The 18,897-nt window shown below is 41.2% G+C and overlaps 1 long non-coding RNA gene across 1 annotated transcript in view; it reads left to right on the top strand.

Annotated features, from left to right (window-relative positions):
- LOC140459024 (uncharacterized) overlaps window positions 1–18,648 on the top strand; it is a 62,544-nt gene extending 43,896 nt beyond the window's left edge. The window contains exon 3 of the long non-coding RNA XR_011953825.1: window positions 18,355–18,648. This is a non-coding gene — a long non-coding RNA (uncharacterized lncRNA). The remainder of the gene's footprint in view (window positions 1–18,354) is intronic.
- Window positions 18,649–18,897: the final 249 nt, after the last annotated feature.

Genomic DNA, 18,897 nt, shown 5'->3' with positions numbered 1-18,897 from the left:
AATATGGCCATCGCAAAGTGATGCAGTGTTAAGGTCGAACTGTAATGAGTTCCACCGTCTACTGAATTTGATCAAAGCTGAGGGAAAACATTGAGCAATACGCTTCTTTAGTTAACAATTTATCTCCCAAATTGGAATGACATACCGTATGTCAATCTGTACCGTGCATGTCCGGCGATTTTTAGCAACTTGATTCTCCACTGCATTACTTTCCGGGTTAACATGTGACAGGGGTCAGTTTGATTTACTGCCTGAGTGATCCAGGAGTCAAAACATTAACTTGGAAAATGAGCGAGAAACAATACCCGAAAGTGATCATTATAGTAATTCAGAAGCTTTCTCTTAAATCAAAAACTTTCTTTTACAAAATTGTCACTTTTTAAAGTTCCTAATAATGATGAATGAAGGTTCCTATTATAAAGCTCTTTTTGAAAAGACACATCTAATAGTTCCAACACGGAGTTCCTATCCAGATGGCTCTAGGTCTGAATCCCAAGGGCTGCCTGTCAGTATCTACCTGTCACCATCGGAAAAGTTAACTCAGCCATAGCTGTGTTTGTTGGACCATCTCATTGCAGTCGGGAGAAGCAGTTACTCTCCCTCATTTTGTCCAGTTGCATTGCAAATCCAGACCTTGACGGTAGACCACACCGCAGAGTTGTCGGGAAGCCGCTGCTTTGTGACTGTGCCCTTCTTACAAAAGAATGGGATGCATGAAACATTTCCCCCCCCCCTCTCTCTCTCTCTCTCTGCTAATGCTCAGTCATTTCCATTCTAACCCAAAGGTACCAGCCGGCGCCACGGATTAGGAGACCGTCCATTTACCTCAGGGACCAAGATTAAACTCCAACTCAGACAGATGGGGTGAGAATCCCCACTATCTTTAACAGATGCAATCGGCTTCGAATATAATTAGCTTAGGCGACTAAGATAAACTAGGTCCCTATGGGTGCAATTCCTTGCATAATTAAAACTGCCGTCACAATTTGTAACAGCAAAACAATTTTTAAAGATCTTAAATCAATGTCTAATATTAAAAGCATCAATAATTCTTACAAGATAATTTATGACAATACAGAAGTAAGAGCATAAGTGCAAGAACATCTGTTAGTAAGTTAGCAAACAGGACAGAAGGACCTTAAAAGCCAATAGAGTTAGCGCATTGATTAAAGATTAGTAATTGCTGGGTAAATGGTGAAATTCTACCAAAATTACCTATATCTATTGCAATGCTAGGAATGCAGGTCCATCTGATATCTTTAATTTCCACACCTCAGTAAAGTGACAGTGGAATGCATTGTGTCATCTATTTTCCATCTGACATCCATAACGACTTTTTCACATCTTTTCAATGCATCATTTAGAAGTACAGCACTCAGAAGGATTTAACAAAGAAACAGAAAACCTGACCAACCTTCAATATCTGGAATAACACTAGAAAATGTTGGAATTACAAGTCTTCAGCAGTGAGGAGAAATTGGGTTACTCAGGATTGTGAAGCTTTCGAGTCCTCTACTTCAGAATGCTATGGATTTTGATTCATCGTTACATATAAGACAGAGACTGATAGAATGTTGGTTTTAAGGGAATTTAAAGAAATGGAGATATGGATAGCAGGTGGAGTTAAGGTAAAAGATGAGCTATGATCTTATATAATGATGGAACATACTCATATGGTCTATTCAATGCATTTTTTAATGTTCTTATGTAAGCAAAAATGCAAACAATTAGTTCAGATTTTGTGACAAAAATTACGTTTGGGCTGAGCCATATCACCTATTTGATGCCCCTGCAAAAAGCGTATTAGTACTCCATCTGTCTCAGCCATGTTCTTTAAACTGATTTGTTGATGAAGCACACTGTTGCTTCCTTTGTCCACACATACTAGAGATGCCTGTATGAGGCACGTGCTGAAAAAGATTTCATTAGTCACTAAGTTGTTACTCAAAAAGCCTGCATAAAGTCCAACACTCTAAATCTAACAAATGGAGAATGCTGGATCATGGCAGTTGATTGTAATGTCCTGGTTGATCTTTCTGCTATTTACCCTTCATTTGTCATCTAGGTGGATTTTGTGAATAATCCAAGTTGGCAGATCTTTCAGTTTTGTGCAACTTTAACTGACTTCTTTTATTTTGGAATGATAATAGCCTCAAATGCAATCAGATTGCATTGGAAGGGCTTTCTTTTTGCACATTGCAGATGATTCAAAGGAAAAAAAAGGAGAGCCAGAATATGATTCCGTCATGATTGATTGTGCTGAAGAGTTATATTCAAGGCATTTATTTCTCCTTCTCTTTCAGATGTCTACGTTACGATGCCGTTCTGATATTTTCAAAAGGAAAAGCACCTTTCACAGCCTCAGGGTGCCAAAGTGCATCATTGCTCATGATAATCCTTGTGGATTGTCGTCAATGTTGTAATATAGGCAAACTATTTCTATTTCTGATTCTGTTGGATGCAATAATTGCATTCCTAGTTCAAAAACTCTTATCAGGAAATAAAACTTTGTAATGAAAATGAAACTTATCTAAGACTAAGATAAATGAATAAATATCATTTATTCAGATTGTCAGAAGCATTCAACAAAGTTCTCAAAATAAGATTAATAAAACTATGGACCCGAACTATAAGACGATCATTAATATACCCAATAAAGAATTTCGCAGATATGTCTTCATGCTAAAACACTATCACAAGGAGCACTGAAGTGAAAAACATTGGCACATACAAGGGGAAACATGGTTGGGAGTAGGCGATGGAGAAGGATTAGAAGGACACATTGACAGCCTTAGATAAAGTAGAGTGGGAGGAAGGGCATGTAGCGTATACACAAAAACAAGTACCATTCCGGGGACAGTAGCTGTTCAGGGCTGTAGTTCTATGAAATAGAAAAGGCTACAATTTCAGATCTATAGTAGAGACAGTTTCAGTTCCAGTGGCATTAGGTACACACTTTATGGGTCTCACATTACAAGCTGGAGCTGACTCATGTTGTCCAAGATCTCCTTAACTTTAAAAAAAAATTTCACTTTCTCATATACAGATGTGGAAGTATTGCTGCAGGAGGTTTACTATCCAGTCATGTAGATCACCATGAGAATGCAGTGGAAACAGAAATTAGACAGGGGACACTTACACTGACAGATAGTATTCGCCACTCAGTTCCAGAAAAACAGTGATACACTTATTCAGTATAGAAATGAAGTACCTGTGTACTTTCCTCTCTCACTTTCCAGTGCAACTTTATTCTTCTTTCCATTCCAGCACAGTAGTTACTTTTCTTACAGTCCTTTACATTTCATACTCTTCTAGTCTATCCCAGTTAGTGCAAAAATCTTCATTCCTTCACCCTCCCCGAAATACTGCTTCCAGCTTCCTCTCGTCAAAGCCACATTACCTGTTTCAGCCGTGTTACCTTCATGGCTCTTCATTGTCATGCGTTTTGCACTTATATTAACAACTTTAATTATTACTTACTGCCTGCTAGCCCAGTACTTACTGCTCATCCATAATTGTCTTGGAGGTCGTGGCGGTGAGCTGCCTTCTTGACTGCTACAATCCTTGTAATGAAGGGACACCCACAGTACTGTTCGGAAGGGAGTTCCAGAAATTTGATCCTGCAAAAGTGAAGGAAGGGCAATGCAGTTCCAATTCAGGATGTTGAGTGGCTTGTTGACAGAGACTTGTAGGTGGTATTCCCATTCATCTGGTGTTCTTGTGTTTCTTGGTGAAAGAGATCATGAGTTTGGAAGGTGCTGTCAGAGGAGCCTTTGGGAAATTCTGCAGTGTACCTTGTACACACTGCTGGCACGATGCATTGGTGAAAGGAGTAAATGTATTGGGTCAGGTCCTACTCAAGACAGCTGCTTTGTCTGTGTGGTATCAAACTTTTTCAGTGTCATCTGAGCTTTACCCATCCAGGCAATTGTAATATATTCTACCACCGACCTGATCTGTGCTTTTAGAAATGGCGAACAGGCACTGTGGAAACAAAAGAGTACTTACTCAACACAGAATTAATTCCCAGTCTTTGACCTACTCTGTAGCCGCAATATTTAAATGGATGATCAATAGTAACCTCCAATATGATAATGGAGGGTGTTTCAACAATGGTATTGCTTCAAACATCAAGAGATTCTCCCTTGCTGGAGATGGTCATTGCCTGGCACTTGTGTGGCGTGGATGCCATTATCAATTCAAGCCTAGATGTTGGCCAGATCTTGCTGTATATTGGTACAACTGCTTCTGTAACTGAGATTTGAGAATGGTGCTGAATTATCAGTGAACATCCCCACTTCTGACCTCATGATGGAGGGCTGCCATTAATGGAGTAGTTGAACATGATTAGGCCAAGGACACCACCATGAAGAACTACTGCAGTGATGCTCATGGATTTAGATAATTGACCTCCAACAACAGCAACCAGCTTCCTTTGTGCCAGGTATGACTCCCACCAGTGAAGAGATTCATCAAGTATTCCTTGATACCCCACTTTGTCAAATGATGCCGTGATATAAAGGGCAGTCACTCTGGAATTCAGTTTTATTGTCCATGTTTGGGCAAAGGCTGAAATGAGGTAAGGAGTTGAGTGGTTCAGATGGAATCCAAACTGAGCATCAGTGAGCAGGTCAGGCAGTAATTAGTTGGTTTGTATTTGTTCTGCTTTTATGTCCAGTTTTTAACATTATGAGGTTGCCACTGTACTGGAACAGTTTGGTTAGGAGCATGATTAGTTCTGGAGCACAGGTCATCATTACTATTGTCAGGATTCATAGGTTTTACTGTATCCAGTATCATCAGCTGTTTTTTGATAACACATAGATTGAAATGAATTGGTTAAAGACTGGCTTCTATGAGGCTGGGGAGTTCTGGAGAGACCAAGGTGAATCATCCACCCAGCACTTCTGCTAAAGATTTCTGCGCATGCTTCAGTCTTATTTTTTGCACTGAAGTGCTGGGTTCTCCCATCATTGAGAATGAGAACCTCCTGTTAATTGCTTATTTGTCTCCCAACATTCATCACTAGATGTGACATAATACAGAGCTAAGATCTGATCCATTGATGAGGGACTGCTTAGCCCTGTCTATTGTATATTATTCCCACAGTTTGGCATGCTAGTAGTTCTGTGTTGTAGTTTCCCAGTTTGACAACGCATTTTAAGCCTGTCAAGTCCTGCTGTTGCCATGCTGTCCTTCATCAAACCAAGGTCGACCTCCCAGATTGATGTTAATTTTAGATTGGGCGATATGTTGGGCCATACGGTTACACATTGCAGCTGAATATAATTTTTCTTCTGGTGATGGTTTGCAGCACCTCAAGAATGCCCAGTGATATTACCACTACATCACCCGTCCCCTTCTACATCCAATGTTCATTGTTCTCCATTTAGAGTCATAGAGATGTACAGCATGGAAACAGACCCTTCAGTCCAACCTGTCCATGCCGATCAGATATCCCAACCCAATCTAGTCCCACCTGCCATCACCTGGCCCATATTCCTCCAAACTCTTCTTATTCATATAGACCACCGGACCACTCAAATGTAAGAAACCTGTGAGGAAGTGGGGTAAGCGTGCCAGCCTGCAAGTAAGACTGAGACTATGCAGTTGCAAGACCCCCCCCTTCCTAGCTTACTCCTGGCAAATGCACAATGTCTGGAGAAACAGATGGATGACCTCAAACCATGGCTCAGCTTCCAGCGTGAACTGCAGGACTGCTGCGCACTCTGCTTCACAGAAACCTGGCTCAACTCATCCATTCCTGACTGCGCACTTCAGGCTGATGGTTTTTCTATCCATCGTATGGACTGCACAGCGTCCTTGGGTAAGACAAAGGGTGGAGGAGTTTTCTTTTTAATCAACAACTTGTGGTGCACGGACATTGTAACCCTGGGCAACCATTGCTCCCCAAACCTTGAATGCCTCACCACCAAATGCCACTCCTTCTATCTACCACGGGAATTTACCGCGGTTATACTAACTGCTGTGTACATACTGCCACAAGGAAAGGTTGAGGAAGCTCTGGATGTGCTGTATTCCACCACTAACACCCTGGAGACGGAAAACCCCGAGGCCCTGTTTATTGTAATTGGTGACTTCAATCAAGCCAATCTAAGTAAGGTGTTGTCCAAGTACAACCAGAACATTACCCGCACCACTCCAGGGGCCCGAACATTTTAGACCACTTTGAAGGATGCCCCGCCCTCATTTCGGGAACTCCAACCACAATGCCGTGTTTTTTCTCCCGGCTTACAGGCAAAAGCTCAAGCAGGGGACCCCCTCGTGGATACAGGTCCAGTGCTGGTCGGAGGAGGCAGAGGATCATCTCTGGTGCTGTCTGGAATCGACTGGCTGGGCCATGTTCAAACAGTCCACAGGTACCTTGGACGAGTACGCCACCACCGTCACAGACTTTATCAGCAAGTGTGTGGAGGACTGCATCCCTAGGAAGTCAATCTGTGTGTTCCCCAACAGGAAACCCTGAATGAATCAGGACATACAGAACCTGCTAAAAACCAGGTGTGAGGCCTTCAGGTCAGGAGACTCACTCAAATATAAGGAATCCATGTGTGACCTTCGCAGAGCCATTAAGACAGCCAAGGACCAATACCGATCCAAACTAGACAGAGACCCGGCGACTATGGTAAGGACTGAATGACATCACACGTTCTAAAAAGAGACAGTGCAAGATAGCAGATGATGACGTATCCCTCCCAGATCGTCTTAACGCCTTCTATGCTCCCTTTGAACAGAATTTTGGTGGAGAGGTAATACCTATTCTGACAAGTTCTGACGAACCTATCCCAACAGTCACTGCACCAGAGGTCAGATCAGTTTTCCTTTGTGTGAATCTAGGAAAGCAATGGGACCAGACGGAGTACCAGGCCGTGCACTCAGATCAACTGGCAGAGGTCTTCTCAGACATCTTCGCCCTCTCCCTGCAGCAGGCCACTGTCCCTGCCTGTTTCAAAAGGGCCAACATCATCCCTGTGCCTAAGACGGGTCATGCAGCATGTCTCAATGACCGCCCAGTGGCTCTAACTTCGGTGATTATGAAGCGCTTTGAAAAGCTGGTCATGGCATTAATCAACTCCAGCCTCCCACTACTCTTGACCCACTCCAATTTACCTATCGGACCAACAGATCCACATAAGATGCAATCTCACTTGCCTTGACTCCTCCTTAGAACATCTTGACACCAAGAACAGCTACGTAAGAATCCTACTCATTGACTACAATTCAGCCTTCAACACTATTATCCCCTTGAGACTGATTACTAAACTTAGCCCCACGGACTAAGCCCCACTCTCTGAAACTGGATCCTCAGTTTCCTGACCCACAGGCCACAATCAGTGAAGAGTGGAGAATGTCAAGATCCTGGAAGTGGTCATCCACAACAGCTTTCTTGGACTCTTCACGTGGATGTACTGGTCACAAAGGCCCAACAATATCTCTTCTTCCTCAGGCAGCTGAGGAAATTTGGCATGATGGCGAATACCCCTGCCAACTTTTATAAGTGTATCATCGAGAGCATTCTGTCGAGATTTATTACTACCTGGTATGGCAACTGTACCATTCAAGATCGGAGACAGTTACAGAGAGTGGTGAACTTGGCCCGGACAATCACAAAGGCCAACCTCCCATCTATAGAATCCATCTACCAGGCCCACTGTCCTGGCAATGTTTTTCGACAACCTCTACCATCAGGGAGAAGGTACAGAAGCCTGAACACATACACCATCCGGTTTTGAAACAGTTTCTACCCTACTGTTGTTAGAATATTGAATGGACTCACAAATTCTTAACATTTGCTTGTACCTATGTTTTTGTGTTTGCCACTGTTTACCTATTCTTTACTATCTATGCTCCTTAACTCTGTGATCTGCCTGTATTGCTCGCAAAACAAAGCTTTTCACTGTGTCTCTGTACACGTGACAATGAATTCAATTCAATTCAATTCAATTCATCTACCCATCCAGATGCCTTTTAAATGTTGCAGTTGTGCAGCCTCCACCACTTCCTCTGGCAGCTCATTCCATACATGTACCACCCTCTACGTGAAAAGGTTGCACCTTAGATCTCTTCTTTATCTTTCTCCTCTCACTCTAAACCTATGCCCTCTAGTTGTGGATTCCCCCGCCCCACGGAAAAGGTTTTGTCTATTTATCCTATCCATGCCTCTCATGATTTAATAAACCTCTATAAGGTCACCCCTCAGCCTCCGATGCTCCAGGGAAAACAGCTCCAGCCTCTTCAACCTCTCACTATATCTCAAATGCTCCAACCCTGGCAACATCCTTGTAAACCTTTATTGAACCCTTTCAAATTTCACAACATCTTTCTGATAGGAAGGACACCAGAAATGCATGCAATATTCCAACAGTGGCCTAACCAATGTCCTATACACCCGCAACATAACCTCCCAGCTCCTATACTCAGTGCACTGACCAATAAAGAAAAGCATACCAAATGCCTTTTTCACTATCCCATCTACTGCAACTCCACTTTCAAGGAGCTATGAACCTGCACTCCAAAGTCTCTTTGTTCAGCAACACTCCCTGAGACTTTACCATTAGGTATATAAGTCCTGCTAAGATTTGCTTTCCCAAAATGCAGCACCTCACATTTATCTAAATTAAACTCCATTTGCCATTCCTCGGCCCATTGGCCCATCCGATCAAGATTCTGTTGTAATCTGAGGTAACCCTCTTTGCTGTCCACTACACTTCCAATTTTGGGTCATCCACAAACTTAGTAACTGTACCACTTATGCTCACATCCAAATCATTTACATATATGATGGAAAGTAGTGGACCCAGCACCAATCCTTGTGGCACTCCACTGGTCACAGGCCTCCAGTCTGAAAAACAACCCTCCACCACCACCCTCTGTCTTCTACCTTTGAGCCAGTTCTGTATCAAATGGCTAGTTCTCCCTGTATTCCATGAGATCTAAGCTTGCTAACCAGTCTCCCATGAGGAACCTTGTCAAACACCTTACCGAAGTTCATATAGATCACGTCCACCATTCTGCCCTCATCAATCCTCTTTTTACTTCTTCAAAAAACTCAATCAAGTTTGTGAGACATGATGTCGCATGCATAAAACCATGTTGACTATCCCTATTCACTCCTTGCCTTTCCAAATACATGTACATCCTGTCCCTCAGTATTCCATCCAACAACTTGCCCACCACTGATATCAAGCTCACTGGTCTATAGTTCCCTGGGTTGTCCTTACCACCTTTCTTAAACAGTGGCACCACATTATCCAACCTCCAGTCTTCTGACACCTTGCCTGTGACTATCAATGATACAAATTTCTCAGTATTTCCCTGAAATTTAACCATTTTATTGTCTTCCACACTCTCCAATTTCTGTTTTTATTGCCATTTATTTGCTCCTTTTCATTGCCAACCAATTCCCATGGCCTACTTAATTCCTGTTATATCTACGTTCAGCTAATAATGTACATCATGGAGTCCTCTCGCTCTTCACTTTACCTCAAATGTTAATGACAGCAACTCTGATCGCTACACAGTATTGACAGGAAATGTGAAATGAATATGATATTTGTCTGCAACAAACTCTGCCATTAGCCACGAGTGTAGGGAAAGACCTGCTTTTCTAACACAACAAGCTGGATTTTGAATGCAAAAAGGTCATGAGCTGTTCAGGATGTGCTGAATTTTGATAACCAAGTCTACCTTCCAGCATATTCTTTGACATTCTTCGCAACTGTTGGCTTGTCTTGCTTCTGTTGGTGTCACAAATTAGTAAGCAAAGCCTGGTGCACAGGCAATGTCACATTATCTTTCAGGATAATAAAATATGTAGGACCTGACTCCATTGATGCCCACACATATGAGAAAGAACAAAAGAAACCAATTTATCTATGTAGCAATGCAGGTGAAGCAGCTTACAGCAGGTCCATTTCAGCACCTACGAACAAGGGGATCAGGATTGCGATTAGAATACAGAATTCAAAGTCTTGAACTGCTAATAACAGAAGAAACACAAGGAATTGAATGCTTGCAGAATAATTATGGATCTTCCCAACTTCTTCACATCTGTATTCATTCAACCAAAAAGATCCTTTGTGTCATTCCATTGTTTCTTAAAGGCTTCCAGGGTTTTGTTCTGATCCCGAAGTGTGCAATGCAGTTCTGAAGAAGGGTCACTGGACTCAAAACATTAACTCTGTTTTCTCTGCACAGATGCTGTGAGACCTGCTGAGTTTCTCCAGCAATTTCTGTTTTTGCACATTTGACATCTGTGGATGTTTTGACCCACAGCCCAGAAAAAGGCTCTTCAGCCCACATCATCTATGCCAGTCAAAAACAACCCATCTAACCATTCTAATCTCATTTTCCAGCATTTCGCTTATAGCCTTGGATGCCTTGGCTTTGTTTTGTTTAGTTTGTCCTGCACGTTGATCTCACTCCATGTGGGGGTCCTTCCTGATATAGTCCTAAATTACCTTCCAGTCATTCAAAGGATTGTTCACATGTTTTATTATTTAATTTAATCAAAATCCTGAATTTATCTTCCAATAGATCAGCTTGTACAGCTTCAGTTGATCTGAGAAATTGAAATTGCTCCAGTTTGCCTCATAATTCAAACCTTTGACACTGGAGATTAACTGTACTCTCTCTATACTGCTTCTACTTGATTCTTTATGAAGACCAGAAATGAACAAAAGTCAAGGTACAGCCTGGCCAGAGCAGTTCCAATGCATTTTCATCTAACTTATATGCTATTGTTTATCTGTGTTTCAATGTTGCATTGAGTTTGTTGAATACTATTTGAAATTCCAAAGACATTTTAATGTCTAATAAGACTCACGCATATCCTTTTGACTTCATTGTTAGCTAGTTTAACATAATTCATGATAAGTACCATCTATTTCTCCTTACTGTGTGCAGTACTTTCCATTTATCTGCAACAAATTTGGCAATTTTCTGCCTGCATGCACATTTTGTTCAGCATATTTTGTCATTTTTATGCTGCTGCCTCCAATTTACCAAAGCCCACTGTCAATGTAATGCCTTCTGTAAGTTTAACTGCAGTGCATTGAGCCTTTGATCCCAATATGTAAATAGAAAACAGTAATGATTCCAATGCTGGGGGATAGTTGGCATCCACTCAGTACTTACACCCGACATGAAGTTGCTCAATTACTGAGAGTACTTGTGTTTGCTTTATTTTTCAGAGTTTTTATATCCATAACTCTCACTGCTTTGAGTTTAACTAATAGTTTTTCATGTAGAAAGTTATTCAATCCCTTTGGATATCCAGGGCATTAGTTAAGTAAGATCTTCACAGTCCATTTGGATTGTAATTTGCTTCAAGAATTCAAAGAGTTTGGTCAAATCAGATTTTTATCTCTTGAATCCATGTTTATCGGAGTTCACTGGCTTTTTTTGAGTGGCATCTTCCATCCTGATGAAGGGCTTATGCCTGAAACGTCAATTCTGCTGCTCATCGGATGCTGCCTGACCTGCTGTGCTTTTCTAGCACTACACTCTCGACTCTGAGCTCCAGCATCCTGCAGTCCTCACTTTCTCCGAGGTATCTTCCATATCACAGGTCTGTGAGGCACTTTTTTTCTGTGATAGTAATCATTGTGTTCGACATTATCTGGCCTGGTTCAGGAGACCCATTCTGTCACAGTAGCAACTGCTGCATTGTCTACTAAGAGGAGCTGAGAAAGTGATGATTCACTGGCTCCTGTTTACTCTGGGCCCTCATCTGCCCAGCTCCTCCAATGTCCTTTCGAACTATAAGCCTCCAAAGGTCAGGAGCATCAGTGACTGTGTCACATTTATCTCTGCTGTTATCTGCCATCTGGCCAGGCTGTACCTTAACTTTTGTTCATTTCTGGTCTTCATAAAGAATCAAGTAGAAGCAGTATAGACAGAGTACAGCTAATCTCCAGTGTCAAAGGTTTAAATTATGAGGCAAACTGGAGCAATTTCAATTTTTCAGATCAACTGAAGCTGTACAAGCTGATCTATTGGAAGATAAATTCAGGATTTTGATTAAATTAAATAATAAAACAAGTGAACAATCCTTTGAATGTTCTTGTAGCAGTGGTGGAGACACTCACGAAGTTGTGAACCAGTGACAGTCCACCAGTCAGAAGATCTTTGGGAATACAGCCATCATTCATCCAAGGAAACATGGCCAAAGGATCACATGCATCTTTGGCTTAGCAATGAATCTATGTTCAACATGCACTGTGCTGGTGGCATGGTGGCTCAGTGGTTAGCACTGATGCCTCACAGCACCAGGGACCTGGGTTCCATTCCAGCCGCAGGTGACTGTCTGTATGGAGTTTGCACATTCTCCCCGTGTCTGTGTGGGTTTCCTCCCACAGTCCAAAGATGTGCAGGCCAGGTGAATTGGCCATGCCAAATTGCCCATAGTGTTAGGTGCATTAGTCAAAAGGAAATGGGTCTGGGTGGGTTACTCTTCAGAGGGTCGGTGTGGGTGTGTTGGGCTGAAGGGCCTGTTTCCATTCTGTAGAGAATCTAATCTAATGCTCCAGGATCTTTCAGTTGTACGATTGACTATTATTTTAATTCTGATGATGAGTTTAATATAGATTGGGACTGCGGGTTACATGTCTGTAGTTTCCTGTAGCTGAATTGTCATTTTTGTTTTGTAAATGAACACTAGAGTAGCTTGTTTTCAATCAGCCAGCACCATTCCAGCATCCATAGAGGTTCTTATTATCTCTCAAATCTTCTCCCTAATCTTGTTCAGTTTTCAAAGAAATAACATCCATTCACAGTGATTCATTTGCTTTGACTCCTTTTCATTATCCAGGGTTTCCATCTTGTTTCTGTGGCAATAACACATTTTACTTTGGTTACCAAAGCAGAAAATGCTGGAATGTATCAGCTGGTCTGCAAGCCTCAATGGAGAGAAAAACAAAGTTAATGTTACGATGATACAAAATGTGGGAGTATTGAGAGGAGGATGGGGTAGATCTGCAAAAATCAAAGATAAATCAGCACAAAGTCAGCAAGCATGACCTACTGCCGACTTCAGCCAGAGACAGAGTGAGAGGTTGGAATTTGGTGAATGATGGGGGAGATGTAGTGAGGGGGAAGGGGTTGTCCACTTGAATAGTGAGTTTATAAAAAGACTTCATAAGAGAGGGGCGAGGCTGCAGGATGAGTCAGGATGGGGGAATGGCTCAGTCTGTGGCTCTGGAGAGGGCTGGCCAAGTTCTAAGAAACTCAGGCACGGTAATACAGAAAAATGAGTATTCAATTGGTTAGTGTGCACTTCTCTCATTTATCTTTAAAACCTTAGGTTATTTTAATCATTTTAAAAGTTTATTGGAAATAGAATTTTTAATCAGAGTAGTAAAGCTTGGCTGAGGAAGGTTTTCTGTTTCAATCAGGGTAAATATTAGGAATGATGAAAAATAGGCAATAAATGCTGGCTCAGACAGCAAAACCCACATGCCTTGAATGAATAAAAAAATGTTGAAATAATATGGATATAAACAGCGACACGACTAGAGACATTAATTAATGTTTAATCAGTAAAAATAATTAACTGTGTAAATGTTGGAATAACGTTGGGGCAGAGGCTTTTACAGATTGTGGGAGGTCATGGGTGTCTGTGTGAACTGAGGTGAACATATTTGCATTAAGTGTCTGTGGCTGCAGAAACTTTGGCTCAGAATCATTGAGCTGGAGGCTGTGCTGTAGACACTGCAACACAACAGGGAAGTTAAAAGTTGCCTGTGAATTTATTCCAGGAGGCAGTCACATTCTTTAATATGGGACAATCTGATTGGGTCTCTGTGTGTGACTACAAGCAAGGCAGGTAAAGAGATCAAATAATGGAAAATCCTCAGTCTTAATCCAAAAGATTTAAGTTCTTGCAGCCAGTACAGACAAAAGTGAAGCAGCAAGTTAGATGAGCAGACTGACCATGACATAGCAAAGCTATTCAAGTTATAGGAGTTAATAGGAATGTAAGACACAGTATTAATCAGAAAAGGAGAGGTGCTCGCAACAAGGCGAATACAGTTCTTAAGAAGGGTCACTAGATTCAAAATGCCATCTTCATTTTGTCTTCCCCGATACTGCCAGATACATTGAGTTTCTGCACAATTCTGGATTTGTTTGTTTCAGGATAATATAGTAACCACGAGGTATTTCAATTTACATAGAAACTGGATAAATCTGATTAGCACTAATGCTGTGGAAAACAAATTCCTCAAATTTATATGATATTTTTTATCAAGCATTATTGTTGAGACACTAATTAGAGAACAACTGTTTTAGAACTAGCATTATGCCATGTGAAAGAATTGGCCAATTATCTCATTGTAGAGGACCTTTTAGGAAAAACTGATCAGAATTTGTTGGAGGTTTATTCCAGTTTGCAGGTGATGTAGTTCAATCCAAGTATAGAGTCTTAAATCTAAGCAGTGAAGTTCACAATGGCTTGAGGGGCAGATCAGCTGTGGTAGATTATGAAATTATATTAGCCTATGATGACAATGATGAAAAACAGTCAATGGCTAGGATTTACAGGATCTCTGCCCATATGCAGCAAAACCTGGACAACACTCAAGCACGGGCATGTAACTTTTGTGACACATGAGTGTCAGACAGTGACCATGTCTATAAAACATAATTTAACCATCACTTGCTTGATGTAGAATGATAATACCATTCATGAATCTCCCACTGTCAATATCCTGGGGCTGCCATTGACCAGGAACGGAAATGAACCAGCCACATGCATACTTTGGCTGCAAGAGGTAGGAATTCTGTAGTGAGTCACTGATCTCTAGTCTCCCAAGTGCCTGTCCACCATTTGTCAGGCGCAAGTTGGGAGTATGATGGAATACTCCTCACTTGCCTGGATGGGTGCAGCTGCGAGAACACGTCTCCCTTGAACATTTTCTCTCTCACCTTAAACCTAACATTTAGGATTTCCACCCTGGGAAAAAGACTCCAATTATTCACTTTATCTACAATCTCACAATCTTATATACTTCAGGTTATCCCCTTAGCCTCTGGCACTCTAGTGGAAGCAATCCAAGTCTGTCCAACCTCTCTGTGTGGTTAATACGCTCAAGTCCAGGCAATATCATGGTAAACCCTTCTTGGCCTCTCTAAGCCTCCACATCCTTCTAAAGTGTGAGGACAAGAACTGACACAATACTCCAAATGTGGTTCAACTAAAATCTCATACAGTTGCAACATGATTTGTCAGCTTTTATACTCAATGCCCTGAGTGATGAAGGCAAGCATGCCATATGACTTTTTTTAACCACCTTATCCATTTATATTGCCACTATCATGGAGCTATAGACTTGCACCTCAAGATCCCACTGTATAACAATGCTCCCAATGCCATTAACTGTACACTTTCCTCTTGCATTTGACTTCCCAAAATGCATCACCCTATACTTGACTGGATTAAAATCCATCTGCCATTTCTTTGTCCAACTTTCCAACTGTTATAAAGCCTGCTACATTCTTTGAAACCTTCCTCACTATCCACAACTCCACCAATTTTTGTGTTGTCTGCAAATGTCCTAACCAGAACAAACAACAGAGGTCCCAGCACTGATCTATGCAGAACACCACTGATCATAAACCTCTAGTTAAAAAGCACCCTTCCACAACCATCCTCTGTATTCTCTGACCAAGCCAATTTTGTATCCAATTTACCATGAATTTCATACGACTTAAACTTCTGTACTAACTTACCATGAGGCACCTTGTCAAATGCTTCAATAAAGCCCATGCTGACTACATTCACTGCCCTACCTTCATCAATCACCTTCATCAGTTTCTTAGAAAACGTAATCAAGTTTGTGAGACAAGACCTCTACAAAGAGATTCTCCCTAATAAGTCCATTCTTTTCAAAATTAAATCATGTCCCTAAGATTCTTCACCAATAACTGTATAAATAGAAAAAAATGAACATGATTTATGGCAAACTTGCATTCATTTTATCAACAAAGTCCCGTCAAGAAATGTCATCCAGCTATAGTGAACAAGAGAAATTATTAAAAGTTATGAAAAAAATTAGAGTTAAAGAAGAAACTTGTCAAAAAAGTAAGCCTAAGAATTTGGCCAATTTCAGAATTCAGCAAATGAAATCCAAGAAGCTGACAAAGAAAGAGAAAATAGAACATGAAAGTAAGCTAGTGGGAAACAAAAACAGATGGTAAAATCTTCCATAGGTATTTAAAGTAGAAAAGATTAGCAAAGATAAATGAGGGTTCATTATAGGCAAAGACAGGAAAATTTAAATGGGGAATAGGGAATAACAAAAAACTAAACAAATGCTTTGTGTCTCGCTATTCACCGAGAAAGTTTAAAAACAAACCTCCCAGAAATATTAGAGACCCAAAGGATCAATGAGATTGGGAAACTGAAAGAAAGCTGCATCAATAAAAAAAAGTCACACTGGAAAATTAATGGACTGGAACTTGATAAATTCCACAATCATGATAATCTTGAGTGCTGAGAAAGATGTTTGTAGTGGCAATGGATCATTGGTGATCATCTTCCAAAGTTCTATTTAGTCTGGAATTATTCCTGCAGAGTGGATGAACATGAACAAATATAACCCCATTATTTAAGAAAGGGGGGAGAGATGGAACAGAGCATTACAAAGCTATTAGTCTGATATCTGTGGCATGGAAAATGTTTGAATCTATTGTAAAGATGTAACACTTAGAAAATAATAATAAAATTGCACTGAGTCACTATATAAGATAGTTATGTAATGCATATGTAAAATTATGTATATAAGATACAGAATGTTTTACAAGCCTTCACCATTCATAATCTTTATAATGTATAATTTTGAAATTCCAGATTTTTTGCTGATGACTCAAAACTAAGTTGCAATATGAGTTGTGAAGAGTCCTCAAAGTGATTTAGGTCAGTTAAGTTAGTGGGTAAGAACACAGTAGATGTAAAAGCAAGAGCGATAGTTGCCATAGTCCCGCTGTCTGATTAGAGGGAGATGACTGATGGTGGTTTAACTTGAGGGTTAAGAAGGAGAGCCCTTCACAGTAACCTCAGCCAGTACAGGAATTGAGTGCATACGTTCGGCATTAGTCAACAGCTGTCCAGCTAACTGAAATAACCAACCACCAAGGTGAATTTGCCACAGTCTTACCAGACCATAGATCTGCTCTCTCAGTGCAGAGAAAAAACTGGTGGTGGTTTAAACTGAGGGTCACCAAGGCTCAGGTAAGGAGAGAACATAGGACCTTCATAGTAACCTCCGCCAGTGCAGGATTTGAACCCATGCTGTTAGTATCACTTGGTATTAACAGACTAGCTATTCAGCTAACTGAGCTAAACCACTTGATAGATGTGATGTGATGTGGAATAACATGATGCTATCCAGTTTAGTAAAAAATGCCAAAATTCTGAATATCTTATAAATAGCAAGAGATTGAAAATTGCAAATGATCAAAGGGACCTAGGTGTCCTTGTACAAAAGTTATAGAAACAAGCAGGTGCAGCAAGGAACTTGGATGTCAAATGGTATGTTAGTCTTTATTGCAAGAGAGAACACAGAAGCCTTGCTGCAATTGTATAGAGTGTTGCTGACATTGCACTTGAAATATTGTGGGCAGTTTGGTCTCCTTACTTAAGGAAAGATAGACTTGTTCCAGAGTGAGTGCAACAAAGATTCTGGGGATGATGGGATTCTCCTGTAAGGTGAGATGGTGAGATTGTCCTGTCAGGAGAGATGGTGGGATTGTCCTGTAAGGAGAGATGGTGAGATTGTCCTGTAAGGAGAGATGTTGGGATTGTCCTGTAAGGAGAGATGGTGGGATTGTCCTGTAAGGAGAGATGGTGAGATTGTCCTGTAAGGAGAGATGGTGAGATTGTCCTGTCAGGAGAGATGGTGAGATTGTCCTGTCAGGAGAGATGGTGAGATTGTCCTGTAAGGAGAGATGGTGGGATTGTCCTGTAAGGAGAGATGGTGAGATTGTACTGGAAGGAGAGATGGTGAGATTGTCCTGTAAGGAGAGATGGTGGAATTGTACTGGAAGGAGAGATGGTGAGATTGTCCTGTAAGGAGAGATGGTGGGATTGTCCTGTAAGGAGAGATGGTGGGATTGTCCTGTAAGGAGAGATGGTGAGATTGTCCTGGAAGGAGAGACAGTGGGATTCTCCTGTAAGGAGAAATCCCCAAACTTTCAAGATGGTGCCGGAGTGTGGCGACATTTTGCGAGCTGTCTACAGCAGATCTAACTTTTACATATCTTATCATCATTCTGCTCTTCCAAAGGTCAATTCTAAGTCTATCAGAATTACTAACAATGTTCTCTTAAATCTAGATTTCAGGTGTAAAGATTGTACAATCAATGAGGATCAATTACCGACACAATAACAGCAAACCCAGGGGAATAAAGGGCCTGCTGACTTCCCATAATCCCACCATCATCATGGAAACCTGGGACCAAGACCCGACCAGCACGGGAGCAAGACCTGATTCCACAGTGACTCGACAATGAGGAGGCCCAGCCAGGAGGTTGATCTCGCTCTCTGTGTATCTTCTCTGTAGCTGTAACATTGTATTTTTCACTATGTTCTATTATCCCATACACTGTGTACAGTATGATCGGCTTGTACTGCATGCAAAATTAAACATTTCACTGTACCTACATACATGTGACAGTAATAAGTCAAATCTAATGGGTTTGTGTGATCTAGAGTTTAGAAGAATGAGAGACAATCCCATACAAAAATTCTTACAGGGCCCGACAGGGAAAGTATAGGAAGGATACTCTCCCAAGCTTTGGGTATCTAGAAGTTCTTGACATGTTCTCAGGGTAAGAGGTAGGCCATGTAGATCTCAATTGAAGAGGAATTTCTTCACT

Source organism: Chiloscyllium punctatum, chromosome 3 (genome assembly GCF_047496795.1).
Source record: "Chiloscyllium punctatum isolate Juve2018m chromosome 3, sChiPun1.3, whole genome shotgun sequence".
In the NCBI taxonomy this organism is placed as follows: domain Eukaryota; kingdom Metazoa; phylum Chordata; class Chondrichthyes; order Orectolobiformes; family Hemiscylliidae; genus Chiloscyllium; species Chiloscyllium punctatum.
The sequence above is the reverse complement of the archived record's forward strand: the minus strand, read 5'-3'. Positions and strand labels throughout refer to the sequence as shown.